General features: G+C 58.3%; 1 long non-coding RNA gene across 1 annotated transcript in view; it reads right to left on the bottom strand.

The window, feature by feature from the left end:
• Positions 1 to 17,532, bottom strand: part of LOC117643513 — a 58,138-nt gene extending 40,606 nt beyond the window's left edge. Inside the window, exon 1 of the long non-coding RNA XR_004587622.1 lies at positions 17,309 to 17,532. This is a non-coding gene — a long non-coding RNA (uncharacterized LOC117643513). The remainder of the gene's footprint in view (positions 1 to 17,308) is intronic.
• Between the last annotated feature and the right edge of the window lie 1,989 nt (positions 17,533 to 19,521).

The raw sequence follows: 19,521 nt of genomic DNA, 5'->3' as shown, positions 1-19,521 counted from the left end.
AGCAACTCACTGCAGCCTGGAGCCTCCAGTGGCAGGTCGGAAGGCAGGCGGGCAGGCAGCGCAACGCACCGTAAGCGGGGCTAACATAAATAAGAGACAACATGTTGGGGTTCAGTTTTGGCCGGCCACCCGATCGGCAGGCGGCGGGCACAAACGCGGCGGGGGAGGGGAGGGGGAAGCTCGTCGACCGCATGAATAAAAGAACTCCGGTTGGCGCGGCGGCCGGTGGTTGCCAGCTTCTGATTGGGATAGCGCCTCTCGCGCTGGGCCGAGGCCGGGCAGGGCCGTGGCTGGGCCGTAGCCTGGCTGCCTCTGGCCGCCTCCCCCAGCACGCCGCTTGCCCATGTTTGACTTCTTGACGGAGGATCGTGCTCCCGGCAACCTCATCACCCTCACCGCCGCCGCCGCCATCGCCACCACCGAGTCCCCCGCTGCGGCCGGTCGGGGGAGGGGAGGGGGTAATTTGCGCACCGATATGACTCCAGCCCTAATCTGCGATTCTGCGGCCGTGGGATCGGCTAATTGCTGCTCGCTGTCTCAAGGCCGCTCCGAAGCCCTTCGAAGATCGCAGCGCCAAACACGCCGCGGCCCGTTTACTCTTTCGGTTTGCTCATTTTATTACATTTTCTCGCAGAAAGCTGGCAACTTCCCGACGCCCCGCTCACGGCTTAGAGGAAGCCGTCGTTTGATTGACAGCGCCACGGCTGGGCCTCGCTTCGCCTCGCTTGGACACGTTCGGACGAGCGGTGAGGCCGAGGACTGATTCCGAGGGTAGTTTTCGTCGCTCTGTCTCTCTCACGCGCCCTGCGGAACAACGCCCCATGAGTGCGAGAGAGACAGCGAATTGCAGCCTGATGCCCACCGAACCGCGAGTATCCCTTCCCTGTCTGCCCGACCGTGCACGACGACGCGCACCTTACGCCTCCACATTCACTCTGAGCGTCTCTCTCGCTCGCACGGGGCGTCCCCTCGGGAGAGAGAGGGAGGGAGAGAGAGAGAGAGAGAGAGAGAGAGAGAGAGAGAGAGAGAGAGAGAGAGAGAGAGAGACAGGCAGCGCTCGTAAATCATCCGCGCTGTCGCCGAATCACGGCGGCGAAATGGGCGGCCGCCGTGTGGACACAGCGCGTCGCCTGCCGAAGGACTGTCTCTGTCGCACTCACGGGCGTCCCGTGGGGGTGCGAGAGAGACAGACAGCCGCGAAAGAAACGCCGACCTTTCCCGGCTGCAGTGAAGCGGCGGAACAGCGATACGGCCACCTTGTTGTTGGCTGGCCGGCGGCGGAGAGAGAACGACAAGCTTACCTCTTTCTCTCTCTTTCCTTCGCCAACTACCCCCGACGGGGGAGGGGGAGCAACAACCGAGCGCGTTCTTTATCGCTGACATCTACGTGGCGCTTAATTAAAACCGGTATTATAACGGGCAGTGCAGTGGCCCGCCGTTTGGTGCGCCGTTTGGCGGCGGGCAGCCTTTTCCGCGTGCGGAACGGTACACTATCAACATCAACCGGAGCGGAAAGAGCGGAAGGAGTGTTTTGATTCGATAACTGAACAAAGTAAGCACCGGATGAAACTATCAGTTATTTCGGCGAGGGAATTTTTTTTTTCATTTTTGCGTGCTTCCTGACGGCCCCTGCCCCCGAGGACTTCGCCGCCAGGGACCGCATGCATGCATAAATGCCCGCCGCGTGCACGGCGCGCAGGGGGTGCGCGGGAGCGACCACGCCCCGCCGCACAGTGGGCCGGACGACCGGCGCCGGCGGCCAGAACTCTGAACGCGTTTTGCGCTCCAGAGTCGTTAAACAGGACTCGAACCGAGCGTGTGACCCCACCAATCCATTCGTGGGGTCACACTGGATTCAAGTTCCATTTAGCGACTCTGGAGCTCAAAACGCGTCATGAGTTTGGCCGCCGCCTACACTGTGCGCCGGCCCGCCCACCAGCCGTGGGTCAACCGTGCATCGGTGCGGTGTGTTCACAGCAGCTCAACTCCCCCTCCTGCCGTCACAGCCCGTGATGAATGCGTGCGATAAGTTCCATTCGCACAGCGCGACCGACAGCGCCGCGATCCTCGTGATGTGCAAACGTGTCCTTCTTCGCCTGTCCTTGTATGCGCGCGAAAGTGTGTATTGGAGCGGCAAGCTTCCGTGGCGAGGACCCCCGGCAGGGTAAAGAGGGCGGGAGGGGGGGGGGAGTGCGATGGAGGACTGATAAGGAGATCCAGACGCGAATTATGCAAAGACGCCGGACGAAAAAAAACAAATTAATGAGGCGGAGAGATAGCGACGCGATTTGTCTCAGAGCAGAGCTCCGACGAGTCGAAAGTTTAGTCGTCCAGACGGCAGAATTTTATTTTATTTCGTATTTTGCCGCTGCGCGGAGAGGCGGCGACAACTTGACTCAACGTGGCGGGGCCACCTGTAGAAAGTGGGGTCGAAAAGTGGGCCGGCGCGTTACGTAATTTGTGGACGGGCCGAGGGGCCGTAGGGCTGCCGGGGTCGCGGACACGCCGGGACACGCGGTGCGCCCTCTCAGCCATTTCCTGGCAGGAAGAGGGACCCTCGTGGAGGAGAGGTTCGGGCAGTGGAGCGATCGGCATTGCCGGCACAGCGGAGCGGTACAGGCAACTTAAAGATTCCTTTGAACACTGCCAGCCGCAGTACAGTCGCAACTTGAAAAAAAAATCTCATTCAACGAACGTTAATGAAAGCAGATGATCCGTCGCGTTTCACAACTGCTGTGATAGCCGAGAGGTTAGAGACGTGGGATCGAGTTACCGCAGGCGGGCGTTCGAATACCAGCGTCACATACGTTTTTTCGACTTACTATCCTAAGGGTGGTGGTTCGAGGCCATCCGAGCGGAGCCGTGTGCAACACACCCACATGCCGGAGGTTCGACTCCTAACAAATATTTCCATTTAATTTTACTGCCTCACCCAGTGCGGTTGAAACCCGTGAACGTGAACCCACTCCGAGCGTGGGACGTGGTGGTCCAGGGAGTAGAGGCGTCGGTTCCCAATGCGAGGGTCGGCGGTTCGACTCCCCCAACTTCTTGCGAAATTTTGACCGGGTCGGTCGAGTCCTGTTGCGTCAAGAACCCACCTCACGCCGGTCCCATCATCATGGGCCGTGGTGGCCGAGAGCGTAAAGTCGTCTGATCCCGGTGGCGGGGTCCGGGGATCGAATCTCATCATTTCGTTACATTTTTCGACTGCCTTCCTCCCACTGCAACTCAAACCCGTCGTCCAACACGCTGCCAGACGTACAAGCGTGATAGCGTAGTGGTCAGAGTCACATTCACCTGGCCACTCCGCTGTGGGTGTCTAAAAAGCAATCCGCTTCGGCGGGTTGGCCTCGGCACTGGAGCGATGGAGTATTTGATCCATCAATCCAGACCATCCGGTGTGTGGTCGCGGGTGGTGCCTCCTTGACTCGTCGGGGAGGCGATGATAAGTCCTTTGAAGCTGGCCTAAAACGCTGTATGTTCGGTACGGGAGCGCCGGACAGTGGGGGTACCATGGGGTACACAACCAACCCTACGAAAACAAAAAGCTCCCACCAAACCTCTTCTCTGTCTGAGTCTCTCTCTGTCTCTCTGTCGTCTCACTCTACGTCCCGCCCCTCAAAGAGCTTCGTACTGGGTGCTCTCACCCAGCTGCCTGAGCTTTGGGGTCCTACTGGGTCCCCCGGCGAACGCTTGGGTCGCTGACGGGATTAACCCCAGGTACCTGATAGCACCGGTTCCCATCCCGAACACCGAAGTAAAGCAGGAGGCCTCCCCATTAAGACTGGGGAGGGGGTGTAGAGTTCAAATTTTTTTCTTTTCCCTTTCAAATTTCTCAGTCAATACTCGTTCGGTTTCCTTGTACGGGGTAGTATGCGGGCTCATTCCAAAGATAGTAATTAAAATTGAGTATGAAACAAAATATATAGACCCGAGCGAGGTGGCCGGTGTTGGTACTTTGGTACTAGCCGTGCCGAGCTGTGGCCTGCACCGCCCGCCGCCGAGCCCGAGCTGGCCCGAGTGCCCCGGGCCGGGCCGAATCGGGAGGCATTGTTGCGCGATATTCCGCGCCGTGGCAGGCGGGGAGGGATTGTCAATGTTGCGCGCAGGCCGTGGCAGGCCGTCGCGAGCGAGGAGGGGGTGCCATTGTTTAGGCCCGGTGCCGCTGGCGCTGTACCGTGGAGGGATTGTCGAATTCCGCGCAGGCTGCGCCTCATTGCCAGCCAGCCACACGCACCAGCCCGCCCCGGCAGCCAGCCCCTATTATATTGTTTAGGATACGCGCTTCGTTTCTGGACTCGAGAGTAAAAGCACGCTGACTCCTTCACGTGTATAGTAGTTTTAAGTATGTTTCAAGTGTGAAGGTATCATCTGCTAAAAAATCCTTGTGTAGTCCGCGAGCTGGGGAAGCTTCTAAACCCAGACAGCGAGTACCTGAGTACCTGGCCTTCCTTGCCGAGAAGTGTGTGCGTGCGTGTGTGTGAACAAGCCGGATGCGCTCCGCGCACGGCGTCCGCCTGTTCTCCAATGCCGCATGCCAGAGCCGCCAGAGCCCCTGCTACGCCACTACACTGTGCCGAAGCCCCGCGTGGGGCGTGGAGCAGCGTGTCTGTCTGATGTCAGAATGGTCGGATCAGTGTGGCTGGAATCCGCAGAACGGCGTTCGTTCGGCCTCCCTCACCCTTCCATCCTCTTTCTGGGGGCCTAGCTCGGGACGAGCACCTCTCTGCGGGGCGGGTCGTCGCTCTGTCTCTCTCGCACCCGCTGCGGGGCGGGGCACCTCTAGGCGGCCGCCAGTGCGAGAGAGACGCGTTGTTCGGATCGAGCCGAGGTGCGCGTCAACACGGCGAGGTGTGACGGTGCTGCATCGGGGGAAGGGAGGATCCTGTGGGGCAGCACGTCAGGGCGCGGCCGAGGGCGGCCCGAGACGAGACGGCGGGGGAGCGCGGCGCGCGGCCCCCCATGCAGGGCCTGGCTCTGGCTCCAGGCCTTTCATCCAATAACAATTTGCCTCGCTTGTATGGCAGGTCAAAAGACGCGCCGAGCTCAGCGTGTGTGCGCGCACACGCACACGGCCCCCCCCCCCCCTCACACACACACACACGCCGCACAGCCAGTCCGGAACATTGCCCCGCGTCTAGCAGCAAACTCCGCCGGAATAAAGACACTGCATATCTCCAACGCTTGCCTCGTTTTCAATGCGGGCCGTTGCAGCGAGTGTGTCAGGTCGTGAGGGGCGGGACGGCCGCCGCCACCGCCGCGCTCGCCGGTTTAAAAAGTTCCGCACCTCATCGCCGCGGCGGCGCGGCTCGTCTGAGTGGGACTTTACTGCCGACGGCGCCTCGCGGATGGCCGTGCCGCCGAGCCATGCCGCGTAATAGAGCGTTAAGAAACGCCGCGAACCGCCGCCGTGCCGCGACAACCTCCCGGCGCCGCCCTACACCGTAAAAAAAAAATCGCGAATGAGGAGAAAATAATTAATTGGTTACCTGCCTGTGGAGCTTGAGCCTGCTGCCCCCGCAGACCCCGGCCGGCGGCAGGCTGGGCCGCCTTGCTGTCGCCTCGCTGTCGAGCTTGCTGTCGCCCAAGGGGATCGGACGAGAGGTAGTTTACGTCCCGGTGCCCAGTACACGGCCTAAATTGCCTCTTCGCCTCGGCCTGCGCGGCGCGCACGGCCCCGATCGGAATCAGGCTGGAATCGAAGCCGGGCCTCAAAAGAGACTCTGAAGCACTGGAGGCGCATTCGCAATTTACATTCGACTCATTAGGGAGTCGCTTCTCCTTTGACGTCGCTCCGTCCCTCTCGCGCCCGCCGGGTCGGCCCGCAGGGGTGCGAGAGAGACGACGCCTGCGGAGCGTGTCCCGGAGGAGGCCGAGGAGGGCCGAGACAGAGTAGTTTGATAGCCACGCTGATGGCACGTCAAAGCCCGGACCAATCACGGGGCAGCCGGGACAGGAAGGGGCACTCCAGGTTCGGCCTGCCTTGGGCTGCCTTGGCCTGCCTCAGACGAGATGGCCCGTGCAAAAAAAGGTTTAAACAGCCCTGTTAAAAATTTTGAAAAGGTTTGTGTAGCCTCGTCTTTTCTGAAAAGAAAATTTAAGTGAGATGTCCTAACACGCCGTGCTTCCGTTTATTCACGGAGTAGCGTTACCGAAATCGTTGAAAGCTTGCCACCTGCTTTGGCTGACCACGGACCAACTCAATCCCGGTAACAGTCTGACACACACGCGCGTGACCTGCTCGATACAACACGGGGCGTGTTGTACAGTGCGGCCACGCGGCCCGCCCCCAACCCCCTGGCCGCCCCTGCCCCGGCCCGCCCAGTCAGACTTGACACGACCCAATGTGCATGACAATGAGAGTAACAAGCAAAGTTAGATTGTGACACCGACGGAGCCGAGTATAGCACAAGGCAGGCCTTACCGCGAGACCGCCAACGCTCCACCCGGACCCACCCCACCCAACCCCGCCCCGCCCCGTCCCGCCGCCCCCACAACGACTTATTCGGTCATGTGAGTCATGGGGCGGTACAAAGTGCAAACACCGCGGTGAGCTGGGTGGCGTTCAAACCGCCAGGTAACCGCCGCCAGGGTCCCCACATCCGTTGAGTCGCAACTAAAAAAAACCCTTTGTGAATTTCCTTCATTGCAGTTCTATATTTTTCTAATAATATCGGTCTCCCTAGTGGTTCTTGTTGTCATAATGAGCTGAGCGACCGTTCTGCTGCAAGGGTGCGGCGGCGTGGCTGCTGCCAGGTCTGTCGCTCTCTTTTGTGTGTTGTTCTGTTTTTGTCGTCTCGCTGGTCCGGAGTCCGGAGTGGCCGGAGGCAATATTGAACGAAAAACTGCGGAGGCAGTGAGGCGTCGCGGCGGAAACACCGAGAGCAATTATTGGAATCGTGACGGCGCGGCATCAGCGCGCCTCTCCACGCAAAGCGCTTCGCAGAGCGCTATTCGCAGCACCGCCTGTCTGCGAGCACACCAGAAAACCTGCCCAACTTTTTCCCGTCTCGTTCCGGACGCCGAGATGGACGCGGCTGGCGGGGCTGGCGGGACCGGCAGACAGATTGGCGGTGAATTGGGCGCACAAGCACGGAACAAAATGGAGTTGAGAGGGTTTTACCTCCCCGGGGAAATGTTTCTCCGAAGTCAAAAAGATCAATGGGGTCATAATCAGCTTTAGTCGCGGGCCGCCGCGGCCGCCACCGCCGCGTCTGCGGGGGGCCGCGCCCCGCCCCGCCCCGCCCCGCCCGGCCCGCCCCGCCCGCCCCGCCCCGCCCCGCCCCGCCCCGCCCCGCCCTGCCCCGCCCCGCCGGGCTCAGAACTGCCGCTTTACAAGCTGAAAGCCGGCCTCCTTGCTCCCTCCTCCCCGAAGGGGTTCCTCGACCGTCTGACTAGATTATTTTACCCGACCGACCGAGCGCGCTGCAAGGCGAGGCGAAGCCCACCTCGAATACCGAAAGCGCATTTTGTTTTCGTAGGAATCGCGCAGCGCACCTTCCCTCCAAAGCGTCACCGGCATGCCGTGCCGCGCCGTGGCGAGCCGCGCAGTTGATTTATCCGAAGCCTGGGTTTTATCGCTACCTTGCTGTCCCATAGCCATGTGAGCGAACGGGGCCGTGTCCACAAATCACATTTTTTTTAAACGCTTGGGTTCGATTCCCGCCGGAGGCGCACATTCTCACATCGCCAAGGCTTTAATCCGGTTGCCTTTTACGTTAGTGTTTGGCAAAAGAGGTGTGAGTCCGTTCCCAAATAGTCCAAATTTGGTTCAACCTCAGTTTTTTTTTACTTTTTCTTTCATTTATCTGATCGACTACTACGTTGTCGCGGCTCATAAGATCGTCGGATGCGGCAGTGCCGGGCAGTGCCGGGCAGTGCGATGTGGCCTTCGTGACTGGAAACAGCGAGGAATTCGTTTCGGACCGAAGAATGGAAGGACGCTACGCGACGCTACGACATGTCCAGCCGATTGTCGGTGGACGCTGTGCGACGCGGGTCGGGATGGTTCGCGCCCAATCCGATGCGGGGCGCTACGGCCACCGCCGTGAAATATGTTGGCCTATTAATTCTCAAGCATGGCGACACCACGCTCGATTGGAATCGCAGCTGTCTCTCTCGCACTCACTAGCGAGTGCACTCGTAGCTGCGGAGCGTCCTATGAGTGCGAGAGAGACAGCGGTAGCGGTGACGACAGCACTGTGCAGCCAGTGCGATTCGTTTGCATTTGGAGCCAATGCTCTTACGCGCGGGCGTGGCGGCGTCGGGCGCGTAGCGCGCAGCACACCACGGCAAACTTTGTCCAGCCCGGAGGACAGGCTTTGCGCGACTTACTTTCAAGGACGATCTCGGGAAGTGGTTTCAGCGGTTAAGATAACACACCCGTTTTAAAAGTCTCTTTCCATTTTTTTTTGTATCCTGATTGCCTTATCATTTTCGTGCTCGGTGGACGGTAAGCCGTCTTCACTCCGGCTGGAGTAGGCCCTCTAGTCCGAGAGAGAGAGAAAGGGGGAGGGGGAGGGAGGGAGGTGTCACTAGAGGGCTATGCAGCGCGTCGGCCCTCCGCGCGCCAGAGTGTTTAGAACGCGCTGGAAAGATTCCGTTCCGCCGCGACCATATTTCACACCCGACCCATAACTATGTGACTCCGCTCAAGATAAACAACTACCCATATATTCCCCACTGCTCGGGTGTCCCGACACGGCTTACAGCGCCGCGCGTTCACTTCGCATCGCTCGCGCTGAATCCGTTCCGTTCCGCGCGGGGCGTGGCGGGGCGGGGTGAGGCGGGGCGGGGTGAGGCGGGGCGGGGTGAGGCGGGGCGGGGTGAGGCGGGGCGGGGCGGGGTGAGGCGGGGCGGGGCGGGGTGAGGCGGGGCGGGGCGGGGTGAGGCGGGGCGGGGTGAGGCGGGGCGGGGTGCCTCAGCAGCGCCACATCCTAATTAAGTACCCTCGTAAAAACGTTAAATTAAATTTTATAAAAATTTTGTTAAAGTTTTGTTAAGAGTAATCAACTTTTAATTAAATCGTCTACTTTAATTAAACTTCTTTTGTTAAATTGCCGTGTTTAACAAAAATTTATTAGTTGGATTTATTAAAAAAATGATCTAACAAAATTTAATTTGAACCTTACATTAATGTTTGTTAAAAATATTTCTTTATTAAACTCGTTTGTAATTAACTTTAACAACATTGGACGGTCTTGTTAAGTTTAGTTCGGTGTTTAATTTGAGTTTGTTACGGATGTTCCTAAATTAAAGACTTCTTTGATTAAAGTGAACACTTGCCCTGGATTAAGTTAACGGATTATGTTACGATCTAATTTAATCATGTCAATAAGTTTAGAGGCTTGTCTTCGTGAACAGCGTGAATTGAACGGGACAAAAGCGAGGAAAGGGACTAGCTTCCATTAATTGAGCATCGACATCAAGCACGCGCTTTTCAAGGAAATAAATACGATAATGTTAAGTCAGTCCTATGAATGCAAGATTTAATTAAATTTAATAAAAACTTGTATGCCGCTAGATGGCGCTGCCGTCTACTTCAATCCCTTAGCTCGCGAAGTTCACTAGCATAGCCGCTAGCATAAGGTGCGCAGGCGGATCCTTCTAAACCAGTCGCGCTCAGAGGAGTCCGATCTCCTAATTTTTGACTTGGTTCCTCTAGGCAGGAGTCTAGGAGGATCTGACCCGGCCTGAGGGTCTCTGTCGAACATCCATCCGAAGCTATCGAACCAGTTCAAACGTTGCCCGATTTTAATCAAAACTTCTTTAATTAAATTACTTTAACTTTAACAAGGGATTTTATTAAAAGATTTTAATTAAAACCAAAAAATTGAATTAAAACTTGTTAATTTTAACAATATTTAACTAGTTTTTGTTAACGGAAAGAGCCTATGACGTGCTACCTGGATGCATTATTGGTAGCTGCTTCACCAATCTGGCCTTATTAACGGGCCCTTAGCAAAAGTTAATAAGAAACTTCATTAAAGTTAATTAAATTTTATAAAACTGGTATTTGTTAAATATTAATGAAAACTTAATAAAGATTTAATAAAACATTTATTAAATTTAATTAAGGCCATTTTACGAGGGTATTCCATCCTCAGTGAGGCGCTTGTCGGGCGGTGGGCGAGTGTGAAGTTGAGGGGCACAAGTGCCGTGAGAAGTTCCAAGAGAAATTACGCCCCGCCGAGGCGCTGCCGGGGCTTGTCTCAAGGCGCACGCATCTCCGGCTTCACCAAGGTTCACCAGCTCGCGGTGCGGCGGACAGGCGAGGCAGGGAAATCGGTCAGCGGCCTCTCTCTCACACCCATGTGGCGTTCCTTGCAGTGCGAGAGAGACAGGGCGACGAGACCGGCAAACAGTGTGCTGCGCGGAGAGCGCCCGGCGGGTAGGCAATGCGACGCAGCGGCGCGCAGCGGGTTGCCTACCCGGAGTTTCACAGGCGTCCGGGCCGCGGCTCCGCATGCATTTTCGCTTCGCTTTCTTCCAGCCCAGCAGCGCGGACGGCCGTGCGATCTTAAATACATGAGGCGGTGGGGCCAAGCCGGCCAAGCGGGACGCGCCGAGGAGCACGCCGAGGACAAGCGAGCGGCGCGCTATGAGTGACACGGCCGCGTCCCGGAGCGGATAGGTCGAGGCGTCCAGGCGTCCGGGCTGGCGGAGCTCCGCCAAGTCGAATTGCGTTGCATTAGTCATGAGCTGGGCGGCTGGGCCATGACCAGCAGACCGATTCCTAGAGTCGTTCTCGTCGCTCTGCCTCGCTCGCACCTATAAGGGACGGCCCCGTGAGTGTGAGAGAGGCAGGGCGGCTCTCGGAATCAGCCTGCAGGCGTCCTTCTCCAAACGGAAGCACGCGCCGATGCGCGCGCCAAGAGGCGTGCTGTCCACGCCGCCCTTGCTCGACAGCGAGGTGCGGTGCGGCATCGCCCAGGCAGTGCTGCCAGCAGGTGGAGTTCACACGGCGCACCGATGTCTGCTGGCTGGGCAACTTCTCGGAATTAAAGCCCGTTTTGCCTATGGGCACCTTCGAGAGCAGCGTCCGACGTTGGCCACCCTTTCTGTGTATCGCTGGAGCCTCGTCTACTTGGGAGCACTGGTGGTAGGCGCCAATTCACGCTCTTCATCCAACCCTACCCTGCCTGTCTGTCCGGCTTCCTGTCTGTCCGCCCGACCGGCTGTTCGCCTGTTCGGACATCACGCTCCGGTTGGTGGCGACAATGTATTCGAGCCACTAGTTTCTCGTCGGGGATTTAATTAGCCCTCCCCCTCCCCTGCTGGATGATTCTGAAACAGTGCGTCGCCCTGTCTCTCTCGCACTCACGGGGCGTCCCGCACAGGTGCGAGAGAGACGGAGCATAACCACCCTGCCGGCCAATGGTCGTCTGAGGAGCGGCCCGAGCGGCCCACCTCTCCGTTCACACTTCCCGATACGCCAAGACGCGCGACATTTGAATTGCAAAGCGACCCCCGGACCCATGCACCTTATGAAGCGCGGGGCCGGCCGGGCTCATCCCGAAGACCGCTCCGTCTCTCTCGCACCCCTAAGGGACGCCCCTCGGGTGCGAGAGAGACAGAGCGACGAACTATCGCCATGCAGAGTGACGGCTGAATAATCTCGCGGCAGACTATCGAAGCTGCCGCCCCGCCTGCCTGCCCCGCCCGCTCGCCTTCCCGATTTCCATTGGCGTGTGACTTTGGATGCACCCCAAACAATGCAGTGGCCTTTGCCCCTCCCTCCCCCTCCACATCCTGCAATTCGTCACACAGTCCCGGGGCTTCCGGCTGTGATAAATCTGAATGCGCTGACAAGGCGGCAGACTGTCGGACGCATCCCGCAGGCGACTTCGATCACGGCGCGTTCAACTTTCGGCCGCCGGTCCGGCGCACTTGTCGGCGTAGTCAGAATGAAGTCGGGAGAACTAATTATCGTAGTTCTTTTGTGGTTGTTGTCGCCTTAGCTGCGAAAATTATGACTCAACGAAGCACGGCGAGTTTATTTGTTGTGTTTTAATTTCCGACCGGTCAAGACCTTATTATTTGCAGCCCGTGTTGTTCGCAAGGCCAGAATATCGAACGCTTCCTAATCAAATATTCATCACAGTGCAGCGCGGCCGCGTGGCGGCTGCGTGAAGCAGCTGCTTTGGTGCCCCGGCCCTGCCGGAGCCCCCGGACCCCCGACGGACCCCCGACGGACCTCCAGCGAGTGAATCTGATAGGAAGGGAAAGCCCCGAGGAATCGTACCGCCAACTTTGCCTCGGCTCAGCACACCCGACCGGCAGGACGAAAGCCAACCAGGCAACCAGGCGAGCGGTATTAATAAATTTTTGAATGCCGGAGAGCAGCGGTCTCTCGACGATCATGCGCTGACGGCGGCCCCGGGGACGGTGGCTCTGTGGGGACGCGGTGGGGGCGAGACAGAGAGGGGAAGAAATTGAATCTTGCAGAGTGAGCGAGTAGTAAGGAACGACCCGGCTTAACTACGTGTCTGAGTGAGTAGTAAGGAACACCCCGGGATAACTACGCGAGAGAGTGAGTAGTAAGGAACACCCCGGGTTAACTACGCCAGTGAATGGGTTAACTACGTGAGTAGTATGGAACACCCCGGGTTATCCACCACCATCTTGGATACTGCAGAGGCTCATGTGCTTTGCTGTCGAGTACCATTTTGAACGGCAAACGACTGGGAGGGATGAAGAGCAGTAGTGATGACACTCCCAAAAAAAGGGAAATAAAAGATGGACAAAAGGGGGGGGGGAGAAAGAGAAAAGAGAAGGAAAAGAAAACAATATGACGCTCGGCTCGTTTAGCATTTCTCATTCGCAGCGCTCTCCTCGGGCCCGTCACTCCCCTTCATAGCGGTTTCTTTACGTATGTATGGTGTTTGTGTGAGTGTGTGTGTGAGTGTGTCAACGTGTATCTGTGTGTGTCGGTGACGTGCCGCTCATTTGAGGGGCGGTTCGGTGGAAGTGGCGCTCTGCCCGGCTCTGCCACGGCCGTTTCTGCTTGATGAAAAGGGCTCCCACCAAGTGGCAGCCGTTTGAGGAACCGCGCCGTCTGTATGGCGGCACAGTAAGTGTTGTGAATCAAAGGGCGACAAAATGCGCGCCACAGCGGCTCAGAAAAATGAGCAACCTGCAAAATATGTTGGAAAACGTGGAACAAGTCACCAGCGTGTGTTGCTGCTGCTGAGAAGATTGATGATTGTTTCGGTGGTGTGCGCTGCTGTGACTGTCTCTCTCCCTTGGCTGGCGGGGATATTTAAAGAGACGCTGGACCCGAGGCGGTCGTTTGGCGGTCACTGGCTTCACGCACTCTGCTTTTTATGACTAATTCCCGCCACCACCGCCACAGCGCTGCCAGACCGCCGGTCTGTCACGAGCAGTGACCTGCAGCGGGGCGAGACACAGCCCGTCTGCTCTCGGCCTCTATGGCCGAGGTAGTTCCACGATCAAAGTTTCCTTCAGAGCAACAAGATTGTCCTTCCCGGGCAAAACAGCGGTCGAATTAGGCCCCGCAAAGCGCCTGCCCCGGGGCGAGGCCGGCGAGGCCGTCGCCATGCAGGATGCCGGCCATCTTGGGGTCGCCGGGGCTGGCCGGGGCTGGCCGGGGCCTGCGAGCGTTGCAAGTCGGCCGCGGGGGGGAGGGGGGTGAAGATACGGTGTTGTTGCGGGGGCTGCCCGGCCAGCCCCACCGCCAGGACCGCGCCAGGACCGCGCCAGGACCACGGAGGGACGCGGCGCCGCGGGCAGCGGGCCCGGAACAGGGGCTTGCCACTTTCCATGGGAGGTGGGCCCCAAGGAATAGTGGGCCACACTCACAGCGGCACACACACACACACACACACACACACAAGGCTGAGGCACCCGGCCGGAAAACACGGAGAAGGCCCTCAGAGGCCCATCGGTGATAAGTCCTTTCCGAGCGGCTCTGTCGAGGCCTTTCTGTTTATTGTGCGGTTCGAGCGAGGGAACGGGGAGGGGAAGAGCCGCTAGAGGTTCGGTCCTAACCACCGCCGACTCGCCGCTCAAAACTGTTCCCCTGCATCCAAGTGCGCTCTCCGCGCCCCCAGCTGCGCTCCCTCCTTCACGGCCCGTGCTGGGCCGTGTTGGTGTTGGGCCCCAGCTGATAAGAGGCACTGCTCGTGGTAGTGGCGGCTGGGGGCTGCAGGCGGGTCCAAGGTGCCCGGCCAGAGAAAATGCTGAAATACGGGGCCGATTGGTCCGCTGCGAATCAATAGAAAGGGGATGGCGGTTACCATACCGAGGAGGGCGGCACGGGCCGGGCATAACTCAATGCCACAACGAATAGTGAATGAAAAAGCGACTCCGTCTAACGGCCGGCGCCAGCCAGCCAGCCAGCCAGCCAGACCGGCGCAGCGAGAGACAGAAATTCGCGCACTCAGCAGCAGTCCGGTCATGAACCTCATGTTTCCATAATGAAGGGCGCCGGCTCAGTCGAGGCTCCGCCGCCTCCACGGCCGCGCCGCGACACGCACAGGGAAGCGGCTCAAAGTTCGAAAGAAGACGCGCGAATTATTGCCCGGCGAGGGAATAAAATTGTAAACTCGAGCGCGAGGGCCGCGATGGAGGCGGCGGCGATCCCGAAGGAAGTCTATCGGGCGAGGGGGGCCCTGCCCGGCCCTGCCCGGGGTCTGCCGGAAAGCAGGGGAAATGGACGGCGAAAATTGGGCGGCGGAGAGCGAGGGAGAGCGAGGGAAGGGTGTAAAGCATCGCGCTGCCGCTCATGAGTCCCGGTCGGCAGACGGGCCGGCGCTGCCACGTCACGCGCGCCACCCGAAACGCGCTACCAGCCCCACGGTCCTCAAACGAGACTCGAATCCAACACTGGTACCAGCGGATTGCCTGTCGAACGAGGAGTCGATTCGAAGCGTCACGCGTTCGATTCGGACCCGGTCAAACGACTCGAAATTTTATCGGCAGTAGCGGGGCGTGGTACTGTGCAAGGGTGCGGTCGCCAGAATGGGTCCCGTCCCTTAGCCTCGCAATGGAACGCGTGAAGAACAACAGCTATTAGCGCGCTAAAGGGCTGGAGGGCTGCGAGGCCGCGCTGGTGTTGCGCGCCGTGGACGACTGCAGACTGATTCCGTCGCTCTGTCTCTCTCGCACTCGTGGGGCGCCCCTAAAAGGCGCGAGAGAGACAGAGCCACGAAAACGACTCTGGAGAGACAATGAAGGCCGCGGCGGCCTAACGGGGTGTACTTCTCGATGGCCTTCGACGGCCGCGTTGGCCGCGTAGTCCGCGCCGCGCCGCCTGCTGCCGCCATCGCCGGAAAAAGGGGGTTTATGTGACTAGTTTATGGAGTTTGGACGAGGACCGGCGAGTAAATGTGTCGTTTGCCGGTGAGATCGACGGCCGGCAGCGCGAGCAGCGCGAGCAGCGCGAGCAGCGCGTGGCCGGAGGCAAGTGCTGCTTCCCGAGCACCGCACTGCTGCCTCTATTTCTACCCCTAAAAAACAGACAGTGTTTTTACTACAATTTATTGTCATTAATGCAACCATCGCCTGCCTTTGCCAGCTGCACAAAAGCTTCTAAAGGTTTGAAAAAAAATGACAAAGGAAGTCGCGGGTTCAAATAATCAAGGGTGGTTGAAATTTTTTCGAAATAATTTAGAATGCAACTGTCCTAACGGTGTGTGAAATAGACCCCAAGGCGAAGCGCTGCGAAAGACAGAATAAAACGAAAAACAAAGCTTGTGGCACTGTTGTCCGCGCGTCATCATAGGTGTGAGTCGCAACTCTGCCTTCTCTCCCACACCAGAAGGCGGAGCGCAGTGGTGGAATTATTTCGTAGCGCAACGGCGAAAAATGTAGCCCCGGGGGCGGAGCGGGGTGCCGCACAGAGCGAGACGCGGAGTGATGGCACCGGTTTACGAGCGCGGGGTGAAAGAGATTGCAAACTCCCGAATTAGAGCGAGTGGTCCAGGCTAAAAAGATAAACTCGGTCGAATCAACATTTCGCTGGTGTAAGGCCCGCGCTCGGTACCTGCCGGAGAGATAGGAAAAGTTGACCATTCTGCCGCGCGGGTGCCAGGGACTCACTCTCACACCGCCTGCCGACGGCCCGGTAGGCCACTCGCTAGGCTCGGGGTTGGACGGGCTGGCCCGCCGCCCCTGGCGTTGGGCGACTTCAACTTGAAACTTGGAGGTCCTCCCACACAGAGCAGAGCCATACCTCGGCAGGCCGGGGCACTACGCCGCGCACTGGACGCCAACCACCAGCAGCCGTACAAATAAAGTGACAACGCCAAAAAAGTGAAAGGGAAAAAACAAATGACTTTTGATAAATGAAATGACGTCGATTTCCGCGCTCTGATTCGTGGTCCGGGAGTTCTCTTTTCTTTCGAGTGATAATTGTTCCAATCCCCATCATTTGAATAAATCGCCACTGTCTGGTTTTGTTTTTTATCGCGGTGACTGGCTACATTTCTGTCGGCCTCGTAGTGCGGCACGGGCGCTTCGTGCGAATACTCCGCGTGCCGACTCAGCCACAGCTTCGCGCCTCGCGTCACCGTATCGGCAGCGAGGTGCGAGGTGGCATGCCAAACGATCCACTGTGTAGCGCGCGTCGCACAACACGGAGCTTCCATTTTTCCCACGACCGAACTAATGGTGTTTAGCCACAGCTTTGCACTGAGCACTACTGCAATTAAACAGCAACTTTTTTAATGTCTGTGCAGTTTGGCGTCTAGGTAGTTTTTTTTCCTTTCTGTTTTCTCTAGACGAGTCCGAGTGACGCAACGAATTTCAGGGTAAAACTGTGGGGCTTCTCGCTGACGGCAGTGTAAATATTTGAGCCACCACGTAAATGACCTCCTGCGACAACGCCCCACATAAATTGCACGAGTTAATTTTTGACCTTATTCATGGCACAAGGTTTCACTTTTTGGAAAATGAAATATTTTATAAAGCATAAACAGTGGCAAAAAACGGCCATCCTGATGATAAGATGCTGACGGAGAAAAGCAGCGAAGTTTTTACCACTTTGACCACGTGTGACTACAGTAAAGGAAATAAGATATCTTTATCCGAGAGCACTCGTATCTCATCGATAGAAAAAAATGAGAAAATTCAGATTAAGAACCCTTTTTTTCGGTGCATGCTCCATCCGGGGTGAGGCCAGCAGCCGCTCCCTCTTGATGCTCATTTTTTTCCTTTCTTAATTGGTGTTAAATGTTGCATCTTTTGTAGTGTAGACTTATATTGTGCCTTCTTGGGAAAACTTCCGCAGAAAGTTTTCAAGCGTGATTCTTGATTGGCCTGTTATGTGGGGAGGTCCTCGACTCACCTCGCCGCTCACATCGCGGTGCGGGCGGGGCCGCTGCACTTTATCCTTGGCCTAGGGATGACGTCACACTGCTGTCACGAACACGAACGCACTGACACACACGCACGCACACGCGTGCACACACACACACTGGATCCGCGCGAGAGCGCGCTCGTCGCGCGGGAGGCCGAGGGCTGCCGCACGACGGAGGGCGGTGGCTGGGGTTGTACGACCGTCTGCTGCCGAGGCCGCGACGGTACTGCGAGAGGCCCGCCGCGGCGACACCCCCACCGCGCCCCACCACGCCCCGCCCCGCCCCGCCCCGCCCCGCCGCCAGTGGCGCCTGTGCAGGGATGACGCCTGTGCAGGGACGGCGCCTGCACCGCCGCCTTCGTGCAGGCCCGCATTTTGCACGACGTGTCCACCATTGTTCTGATGGCCGGAAAAACGGCAGTCGCGACAGAGCGCCCGGAGTGCACTGGAGCCAGAAAGCAGCGGCGCTCACGACAGCATGCAGTGAGTATGGAATGTGTTTTCAACTTTATTTATTGTTTATCAAAAAATTGTCCACACGGAAAACCGCTTTAGATCTGGTAAGACTTACGTGGTAATATTTTGAAGAAACATTTTTTTTCCGAGTGGCTTCGATTTTCCAGAGGTTTTCGTGGTTTCAGGTACCGCTGCGGTGACAACGTCGGCCCGACTCGCCTTGTCCAGAGACTTGATCCGTTGGAAGGCGGTGCAAGCGAGCGAACAGACGGACGCCAAAGGGCGGTGACGGCCACCGCTGGAGGCTGATTCCAAAACAGCGCTGTCGACGCTCTGTCTCCCGTCACACACCCCACGAGTGCGAGAGAGACAGCGACGACGACGAAGTCAGCCTGGCTGGCTACCTGCCGGCCGGTTGGAGGATCAAAGGCGCGTTCGGACCCGAGGAAATGCCGAGTGGGATTCCCGTCGTCGAGTACTCCAGCAGCCTCTCCAGCCGACTCCAGCGCGCCGAGCTCTGGGCCACTCACCGCGTCAAAGAAGAAAACACTTTTGTCCTTGCCTGTGCCGCAAGATGACGCCCTGCATGTTGGACTCGGAATAAACGTCAGTGTGGAGCTCGCGATCTGCCAGTCTGCCACACACTGGTCCGTGGCCGAGACCTCCAATACGACCCCTTTCTTGTATGGATCTCTGTATTCATGCCCGCCCGCCCCGAGAGGACGCGCCGTCGTGCCCTCCGCGTCGCCTGGCACGAGGAGACGCCCGCGCCGACGAGCATGGCCGGGCAGAGTGAAAGCAGTGTCCGATGTTGCCGGGGGGCGATACACGTGAGGCTCCATTCTTCCTGTTGGTCCTCATTCGTCGCGCTGTCTTCCTCCTAGACGCCTCATGAGGCCGACGAAAACGACTCTCGAAAGCAGTCTGCAGGGTGGCAAGGACGCTCTGGCGGTCACACACGACTTCAGCGGGGCGCGCTTGAAAATTGTAATGCTTTTAAGACTCGCACTGGTGGTGGTGCGATGAAACTGGGCCTCCCGAACGGGCGATTCTATATTGTCCGCAGTCATGACCGGGACCGACGTCGGCCGGCGGGCCCACTGGGCGCGTGGTGGCGCTTGGGCACATATGTTATCCGACACGACGCACTCGGCCACGTCTGCGCGCCGTCTTGCGGGGGCGGTGCCGGAGACGGTGCCGGGGGCGGGGTGTGTGGGGGCGGGTCGCACACGAGCCGCAAGCAAACGCTGGTCGGCGCACTTAGAGAGACAAACGTGCCGCCCCCGCTCTTGCCACGGCCGCCGTCCGTCCCCCAGCCCTGCGCGTCTGCTTAGGTCTGCCGTCGAGTTCCTCCTATGGAAATGGGGACAGGCAAAAAGATATCTTGGATTTGAAAGTGGAAGAAGAAGGCGAAAAAGGTGGTACTGATCCTGGGCCAGAAAGCTTGAATTTGCGACGGACTCTGACCGCACGGCCTCTGACACAATATCCACCGCACTTGGTCTCGCAGTGCTCTGAGCAGGGGCGGCAGGAGGGGTGGTCGGGACGCTCCCCTCCTTGCCTCCAAGGCCGCGCTAGGATAGGACAAGGCTAGCGGGGACTCTGGGGGCCTCGGGGGGGGGGGGGGGGGGGGGTGGAGGGAGGGGGGGGGGGGGCTATCGGCCACGACCTTTATTTGGGGCAGAGTCGCAGCGCCGTTCAATCACGCTGCACGACGCCCAACGAACCGAGGAGCAGTCGGGCCG

This window comes from Thrips palmi, unplaced genomic scaffold (assembly GCF_012932325.1).
Source record: "Thrips palmi isolate BJ-2018 unplaced genomic scaffold, TpBJ-2018v1 HiC_scaffold_17, whole genome shotgun sequence".
In the NCBI taxonomy this organism is placed as follows: Eukaryota; Metazoa; Arthropoda; class Insecta; order Thysanoptera; family Thripidae; genus Thrips; species Thrips palmi.
This window is presented reverse-complemented; position numbering and strand designations above follow the sequence as displayed.